This window comes from Corylus avellana, chromosome ca4 (assembly GCF_901000735.1).
Source record: "Corylus avellana chromosome ca4, CavTom2PMs-1.0".
In the NCBI taxonomy this organism is placed as follows: Eukaryota; Viridiplantae; Streptophyta; class Magnoliopsida; order Fagales; family Betulaceae; genus Corylus; species Corylus avellana.
In genome coordinates, this window is record NC_081544.1 from 24,193,977 (window position 1) to 24,203,104 (window position 9,128).

General features: G+C 36.1%; 1 long non-coding RNA gene and 1 pseudogene across 1 annotated transcript; both read left to right on the forward strand.

The window, feature by feature from the left end:
* Nucleotides 1–307: 307 nt before the first annotated feature.
* LOC132176945 (uncharacterized) lies at nucleotides 308–3,719 on the forward strand. Its single transcript, XR_009439699.1, has 3 exons — nucleotides 308–569; nucleotides 1,886–1,958; nucleotides 2,160–3,719. It is a non-coding gene; the product is annotated as an uncharacterized LOC132176945 (long non-coding RNA).
* A 3,222-nt stretch (nucleotides 3,720–6,941) lies between these two features.
* LOC132180048 (protein SIEVE ELEMENT OCCLUSION B-like) overlaps nucleotides 6,942–9,128 on the forward strand; it is a 4,365-nt pseudogene continuing 2,178 nt past the window's right edge.

Genomic DNA, 9,128 nt, shown 5'->3' on the forward strand with positions numbered 1-9,128 from the left:
TTTTTTTTTTGTTTTTTTTTTTTCCCAGCTTATAGCGTCCACCTAAGTGGACGCTATTTGTTAATTATTAGGGTCGACTATTATGGACCCTAAAAGTTTTTTTTTTGCCGCTTAAATTTTTCACGCCCCTCGGATAATTCCCGCGCGTGTATTAGGGTCGACTTATTAGCGTCCACTATAAAGTGGACGCTAATAGTGCAATTTTCGACCCATTATTAGCGTCGGCTATTAGGTGGACGCTAATACTGAACTATTAGGGACGACTTTCAAAGTCGCCCCTAATGAACAACTTTCTTGTAGTGTAAGGGCGTGGTTAATGTTATTTAAAGCTATAAAATTGTGAAGGCATCCCAATAAATATTTTGAGAATAATGATATTCATGTTTAACCTTTTTATCTGGATATAAACTGTTCACTATCACACATTAGCATGAGATTAACTGCTTATTAATTCTTCGGACTTCCCCCTTACTTTATTACACCAAGGGAGCATGACGGCGGTTTATAGAGGAGCTAGCTAGGGCTGAATAGATTGGACCTGGAGGCAGATGCAGCCGTCCAACGTAAAGGTATTGATCGGGTTATGACTTGAAGACCCACTGTAAAACTACGAAGGTTATTTGTGGTATCTAGCATTTTTATTTACTACAGTTCCTACCATGTACTTTGCACTATTTGTTTTGCGTACGTACTGCTGTCCATTTTTGTTTTGTAAAAGAAAATATCAACTCTGTCTTTCTCTGCATCATGTTTATTAGTTTTGGTAGAAGTTCCATAGTGGTGGATAAGGGATATTTTGGTATTTATGAAATACTAGTATGTTATTGTTAATTATGTTACACTTCAGATGCTCTAATCCAAGTTATAGACCTTATTCGGAGAATAGGGTGTTTTCAGTGGAAGGAAACTCAGTACAGTCCAAATGAAGCTTTTATTAAGCAAATGAAAGATTGAATTCATATGAATATTTCTCTGCAACAGTTGAAGTATAAATATTTAGTAGTCTGCCATTGAATTATCTCATGTGGGTTACCCATTAACATCATTTTATACGACCTTGACTAAAGTAAACTTTCCAAACAGAATTTGATTAAAAAAAAAATTTATTGTCTAGGTGATTGAAGAGGTCGAGAGTCGATTACTTTCTAACCGCACCTAATTAAAAGAAATATAATAGACAACAGGGTTGATCAGCCGAATGCTGTCTAGTGGATGATCAAAAATATTTTGTCTATATTTGTAAAAATGTGTATGTGTCAAAGAACAGATAATGGGCTCAAACTATACTGTATTGTTAACTAGGAAACTGAATATGTGATCTACACTTTTTAGTTACAAGATAATTCTGCTGATATGAATATCATGCTTCCTAGGAAGAGATATTTATACACCTGCAACCCTTCCAATAGGTTCTTTATTTTATTTTATTTATTTATTTATTTATTTTTTATCAAATATGAACCAATAAGGTAGCTAACTCATTAGCCTGTTTTATTAAGGCTGTCAATCTCAGGTTGAATGAATCACCTAAGCAGTTTCCATATTTTCAGCTTGTAGACATAGGTCATGAGTAGGATCTATTAATGTTTTGTTGTGTACGTACTCTGGAGAATATAGTGGAATCATCATTTACTGTAAATGAATCACCTAAGCAACATGCTTGAATGTCTCAAGTTGATCATATTAATACTCATTATTGTCTTCATTAAAGTTCCTCCAACCATTACGAGTTAGCTGTATGTGAGACTCTGATGCATTTGAGTCTGTCCAATTAATGTGGTTGCTTCTGGGTGATGCAGTACATATGCTTTCTTTGTTTGTCTTTGTTGTCCTTATTGAGCAAATACTCCCAACTTTCAATGATTTGTTCTTCAAATTGTCACAGGGATGGTAGCTTACCTGTTTCATTTATCAAAAAGTATCTTGTGAAAAAGCTGGATCTTGCTAGCGGGGCTGAGGTAACTTTTCCCCTTTGTCAAAAAAAAAAAAAAAAAAAAAAAAATTATGTATGGCATATCTTTTCCTGTACTCAGGTTGTATTATCTTCTCAAAAAGCTGTTTCTCTATACCGTCACCATACAAAATATAGATGGAATTGTAAATGAGAAACTATTGGGAATTTGTTGCTAAATTTAAGTGCTGTTAAAAAATCCTTACAGGTGGAGATCTTGTTGTGGGGTCAGCCATTGACTTCTACACAGCAACTTCACGACTTGGTAGACATGTGGTTGCAGACAAAACCAACATCAGAAAGTATACAGACATCTGTGGGTGGCTCAGCCAAGGATTTTGTGATGGTTTTGTCATATGGTCTGTTAGAATGCTTTGATAGATGTGTTGACATGGCAGGGTTGATGACGTGGCACTAGGGTTGACATGGCACACTGAGAGGTTGACACATGGCTGCCGGAAGAGAGAGAAATCGTCTGGCACATGTGTTACACGCGCCTCTACTGGCGGCCACAAATTGGCGCGTGACCCCCACACGCAGGAGATTCTACCGGCGTGTGGAGGCGCGTCCGATGTGCTATGGTGGCGTTCTTGGTGGCAATGTGACTGTAGGCGCCGGATCTATGGAGCGGTGCAGAAACCGGGCTGATCCACCTAACCTAGCGCCACGTGAAGGCACTGCAGCGGCGCGTGGACTGAGAGCAACACCTTATGGCGGCGCGTGGGGGCGCGTCAAAGTTTCTTTGGCAGAGATCTCGATAGATCTAGACTCTTCTGGCCCTGATCTGTCGATTGGCGGTACTTTTGATGTGATCGGAGCTTTGTAGAGGCCCATAAAGGATCGAACAGATTCTTAGGTGAGTCTTGTCGGCGCGTGAACTGCTCTTGGGACGCGCGTAGAGGCGCGTTTACTGACGGACAGAACCTTCTAGTGGCACGTGTGAGCGCAGAAGCTTGGACGCTTCAGATCTCTTTGGATCTGTACTTGGTGGTGTCTGAAGTGTCATCGGCGGCATACTCGTTTAGCTCCTGCAAGGGCAGTTGAGGCGCAAGCAGAAACTGGCGAAGGCGCATGGTGGTGAGTCGGAGGGCTGATGCAAATCCGGATCTATAGGCTGATGGCGGCGCTTGATGTAGGGCAATGAGACTAAAATTTGACCAAAGGAAAACGCTAGAAAAGACGTTTATTGAAGGCCACAGAAAAGTAGCTCTGATACCATGTTAGAATGCTTTGATAGCATGTTGGAATAATTGAGAGATATAGAAGAGCGGAAGAATAATAGGAAGTGCGGAAGCACACAATGGACTACATTGTATTGATATGAATATATGATAATGAATACAGAGACTTCTATTTATAAAGAAGCAAGTAACCTAATAGACTAAGGAAAGGTAAACCTAGTAGACTAATAATACTTAATGAAGTAAATAATAAGTAAATAACCCTAACATAATATTCTTAACATCGTCAAAGCACTTAGCCCCCATGAACATGTTTCAATGATGCTTAGTCACCTTTATCTCCACAGTGATCTCAGCCAAGGCAATCCAAGGCAATTTTAATCTTCCCAGCATGCGTTTGCCTGGAAAGTCTTCAATTCCCCTATATTCATGGCGTGTGGCGTAGACATGGGTTACATCTTTATTGGATGACTTTTTATTAATAGCACAGTGATAAATGCCTATTTATAGGCCGGCCATATGAATGAATAATACAAGGAATGTAACTCACCTGATAGGATATCTCTAAGATTTTAACGTGCCTTTCAAATTCGAGCCGTAAGCAATAAATCTGACATTGTTTTTGCATGGTAGTTGTTGTTTTATTTATTTATTTATTTTATTTAAGTACACAACTCAACGATTTGATTTGCTGTACTTGGCTAGATGACTTCGGGTTTACTGACTCGGCTGCTGGCATGAAGAGAACGGTGGCTAAGACTAGCAAGCAGTGGTGGCCTGGTGGGTGGCTGGAGACAGTGTCACCGTGACTGGTGACAAAGGGACAATGGCAGAAGACAGTTGTCGGGGATGATAGCCAGAGACTATTAGAGAAAAAATATATATAGGAAGTCAAACAAGAGTATGTTAATATACATATTAGGACACCATTTTTAATCTAAAAGCTTAAGTTAATGGGCTTGAGTCGCTTAGGTATATTAACTACTCATTTTTCTTCATACTTTATCAATGTGGGACACAATGCTCACAAGTGTACTTATAATAAATTTTTTTCTTACTCTGATTCTCTTCCACATTGACCCAACTTCCTCTCATGTATGAGTCTTTTACAGAAGAGTGTTATGCGTACTCCAAGAGCTACAATACTCTTTGTCGAGTTATATCAAAATCATCAAACTAAGATACTCATATTAGTAGTGAAAGTTAATCAGGGCTAATACCAATTATTAGAGAGAGAAACACATAGGAAGTCAAACAAGATCAAGTTAAAATACATAATTATGACACTACTTGTAACTCAAAAACCTAAGATAATGAACTTTTGTCCATTTAAATATATTAATTATTATTATTATTTTTTTTATATGTTATCAATAAAGGAGACAACACTCATAAAAGTGTACTCATCACTGAGACAACGGCCGTAGGTAACTTTATAAGGTCATTAAAGGTGGCAGAATATAATGGCTAGAGGTGACTAGTTATGGTACTGGCCAAAGATGATAGCTAGGAAACGATAACTAGAGATGAAGGCCGAAGGCCAGAGATTGTGGCTGAAGATGGTGGGATACAATGGCTAGAAGTGATCAATTATGGTGGTGTAGTATGGGAGATCAATGAGGTGGCCAGATAATCAAGCCAACAATGGGCCGTTAAAATTGGGCTAGCTAATGGGTTGTTGAAACTGGGCCAACTACAAGCCAATGGTGGGCAGCTAGTTGGCCCAAATTGGGACTAGGCCCACTTGGGTTAGTTATCAAATCAATTAACTCGAGAATACGATGTGCAAAGCATGTTGCGCATGATGCACGTGCAGAATGTGTGAAGACTGACATGTGTTGGCGTATGATGTGGCCGACACAATATTGTAGGTTAGGCGTGTTGGAAATAATTTTGGATGGTGCACAAATTCTCATTGATATAAAATCATTGCAATATAAAAATTAACAATAAAATAACTAAAATACAAGAGATAAAAAGTAGAGTATGGAAAGATCTCACAATGTGCTATAGAATCACACAAGAGCGTTGTCCTTAAAGGTTGATTCGTGCCTCCCGGAGTGTATAACTCGGTGCGATCGGATCCTTTGACACGCAACCTCCCAGGATTAGACTATAGCGTCTACCTTCGTTAAGGACGCACTTCCAATAACGAAGATTAGTAGAACAACCCTTTGATCTTCTTTAAAAAAAAAACCGCAAAGAGAAAATAGAAATTGAATAGAATAGAATTCTATGCAATTGATCTTCTAAAATAGGACAAAACTCTTTTATAAAGAAAATGAGTTTATCTTTCTTTCTTTCTTGTTGCAAGCTCACTCTACCATAGGATTGTGGATGTTTTCTTTTCTTTTTATAATGTCCAAATGGTCATAACACCAAAAACGGTAAAACATTTGTTAATAACAAAATGGTCAAACTACAATAAAACTTGTTAAAGACTAACGGTCAAAACGGTAAAAATCAATTAAAACTAATTTTTATTTAATAACTCATAACCAAGTAATAAATACAAACGGTCATAAAAGTTATATTTCATAACCAAGTAATAAACACTAACGGTCATAAAAGTTATATCTTATAACCAAGTAATAAATACAAACGGTTATAAATCAAAATGGCTAAAAATGATTTTTATTTCTCATAAAAACCTTTAAGAAGATATTATCAAATGATAAAACATTTCCAAATGACTTAAAATGAATGTTTGTAACAAATATTACAACAAGGCGGGCTTGTAGAAGCTATAGGTATTGTTTTATACCAAAACAAGATCAAAAGCATTCATTTCCTCTCTTATGTGGACATATAAAAAAAAAAAAAAAAAAAATTCAGAAAGCATCTAATTTTTTAGAAAAACCCTGAGGCAGTGGTTTGCTAACACCCTACAAAAAGCCACGTAACAGTGATACCCCGGAATTTATAATAAAATAAAGAAAAAGAAGTAATGAAAGCAAGAGAGAAAGGGAGAATACATAAATATGAGGTAGTTTAGCCTCACAGGCCTATGTTTACTATTAAAAGGTGCCCCATAGGGCTACACATTTATTGAATTACTTTTATTAACAGTACAAGGACAATGCTAATTTATAGCATTAGAAGAAAAAGGGATAAAAACCATTCATGTAATTTTATATATTTTCTTTTTTTAATTTTAAGAATAATCTGAGAAGGGGAGAAGAAAACAATGAGTAATATAACTTATAAACAAGGACCATAATTAATATATAAACAAAGATTGATTGTGTTTCCTCTTAAGTAACAGAGAGTACTTTTTTTGTTTCCTGAGAGATGTTAATGGCTGTTGTCGGTTGTCAGCAATATTGGCTGTTAAGGTTGCTGCTCTTTGGTGCTTTGGAATTTTGAGCGCTTTAACTTTAACCCACTAGTACTGTACGTATACGTCTCCTCAAGCAAAGAATGCATGGGACAAGAGACAAGAAAATAAAATAAATTAAATAGAATTTATTGAATATTTAATTTTTTAGAAATTTAATATGATATTAGAGTTTATCATAAGACAATTGGAGTCCACACTATTTATTGGCCTGCACGTGAGGGAGGATGTTGAGAAATAATCTCACATTACTTGTAGACAAGATCTTGAACATGTTTATAAGAAATGATAATCCTCTCTTATTGAACAGGTTTTATAAAATGAGTTAACCCATAAATTTCTACAAAAATTGAAAAAGTATTCCGATTGTGATGGCTATAAATAGAATATATACGGCAGCAGCATAAGCCAATTTCGATCTGTTGTTCCCCGAAGAGGCCAAGAGTTTCTAAAATAGCCTCTGATCAACAATATGTCTGACAATAAGATGGTGCCAGTTACCGCACACAAAGCCGTTAAGGGTGAGCAGAGCGTGTTCACCATGTCTGACGAGCAGATCATGACTCAAATTTATGCAACTCATGTCAATGCTGACGAAAAGTTTGACGCCGACTCTCTTTTCATTGTCGCCGAAAACATTCTTAAGCGAGCCACCCAGATTGTTGACAATGTCGTGCTGGTATATATATATATATATATATATTGGGGGGATTCACTATTAATTGTCGTAACACTTTTTAGATTAAAAAACTCAGCGTTTTGAAAATAGCAAAGAGGTGAGTATTAAGATTTTAACACGTTTTATTATAGAAGAGAAATTGGAGGAAAATGCTTTTTTTTTTTTCTTTTTTTTTTCAATAAATTTCTCCATATATTATAGGGAGCTCCTTCACGGCAAGAGAACTTGGAGGAAAAGGCGCCCAAAGCCACCTTCAGCACCCCACTGTGCACACTCAAGCAACTTTCCTACGAGGTAATAACAAAAAATAGCATTTTTTGTTTTGTTTTGTTTTTTTGTTTTTTTTTTGATGATTTTGGCATAAATTAGGAATGAGAAGAACAAAACCAGAATGAGATGCTCAAAGTCGATTTGAGAATGAGATGTCAAAATCAAAATAAATAAATAAAATAATAAAAAAAAAAAACATTTATGCCAAAATAAACAAAAAAATAGCATTTTTTTTTTTGTTGATTTAGTAATAAGAACAAAAAACGCTAATGTCCGTCAATTAGAGAATGAGATTCTTAAAGTCGAAACCGTAAACAATTTTTCGAAAATTAAAAAAGAATTTTCAGTCACCGTTGACCGCTATTTTACGTCACAGTAAACACTGTAAAATGCGGAAATCATTTTCTGAAAACCATTTTATGTTGAAGTAAATTGAGTCTAAGATGAATGTGATTATTTTATAGATACAATAGCGTTTTCCATAATAACAAATATATATGTGCATTAATTGTTAGATGGCATGCCAGACACCTGTGAAGTAATTGCTAACAGAACAACAATGTCAATACTTGACAAACTTTCAAGCTACTCATGGGATGCCAAGGCAGTGCTGATACTTGCTGCTTTTGCTTTTGAATATGGGGATTTCTGGCTCCTTGCCCAACTTCCTTCATCGGACCAACTCGCCAAATCAGTGGGAATCCTGAAACGAGTACCAGATATCTCAAAGCTTTCAGGCCTTCAGAAATACAAAAAAGCGATTGTTGAACTTAACAACCTCATCAAGGACACATTGAAAGTCATCGAGTCCATCTTTGAGTTGGAAAAACTATCTACCTATGATACAAAGGATGTACCAGCATTAGCAACTGCCATGAGCCATATCCCAGTAGATGTCTATTGGGCTATCATTACCATTGCTGCTTGCACAACTCAGATGTGCTATCTGACTACCGATGGTTTAAACGTGCGGTCCAAAAAATGATAATTATAGTATATAAGATAATACAATCACAAAAGAAAGATTTACATGATTCACACCAATGTGAACAACATTCACATACGGAGGCGATCACAAAGTATTCACTATCAATGAAAAAATATAAAAAGGCCAAGAGAAAATTATTAAAACCTAAATTCCCAATACTATACTAAAAATCTCATTATTGCCCAAAAAAAAAAAAAAAGCAAAAGAAAATACAAACTTCTCTTTTGTATAAGGATAAACAATATAGGTTTGTTATTCTCTCTCACTGTTGGCTTCTAAATGGGGTGGAAAAATAAAATAGTTGACACATAATATTGTCCTGTTAAATATAATGCAAATATATGGTCATGGTTGCTTGATTTCAGGGACACGGCACAGGAATTAACCCCCTTTGCTCAGAAAATCAACCACAGCCTCAACTCTCTAAAGAAGCATATAAATCTTTGCCATCAACAAAAAGGTTGGCCACTCTCTTGGGAAGTTAGGTCCAGAATTTTGGGTAAGGGCAGATTCCATTTGTGTTTAGAGAATGTCATTTTAGGAAGAAATTGGAATCGATCTCCCTATGTTGATGCAGATGCAGTTGCAGTTGTTTTTATTTGTTGAGTTGTTTCTATTAGTTTGTAAGGAGTTTTCTGCATCTCCTTTTGAGACTCGATTGTATATTGCTTCAGTTATTTTGAATTAAAAAACAAAAAAAAAAAAAAAAAAAAAAAAAAAAA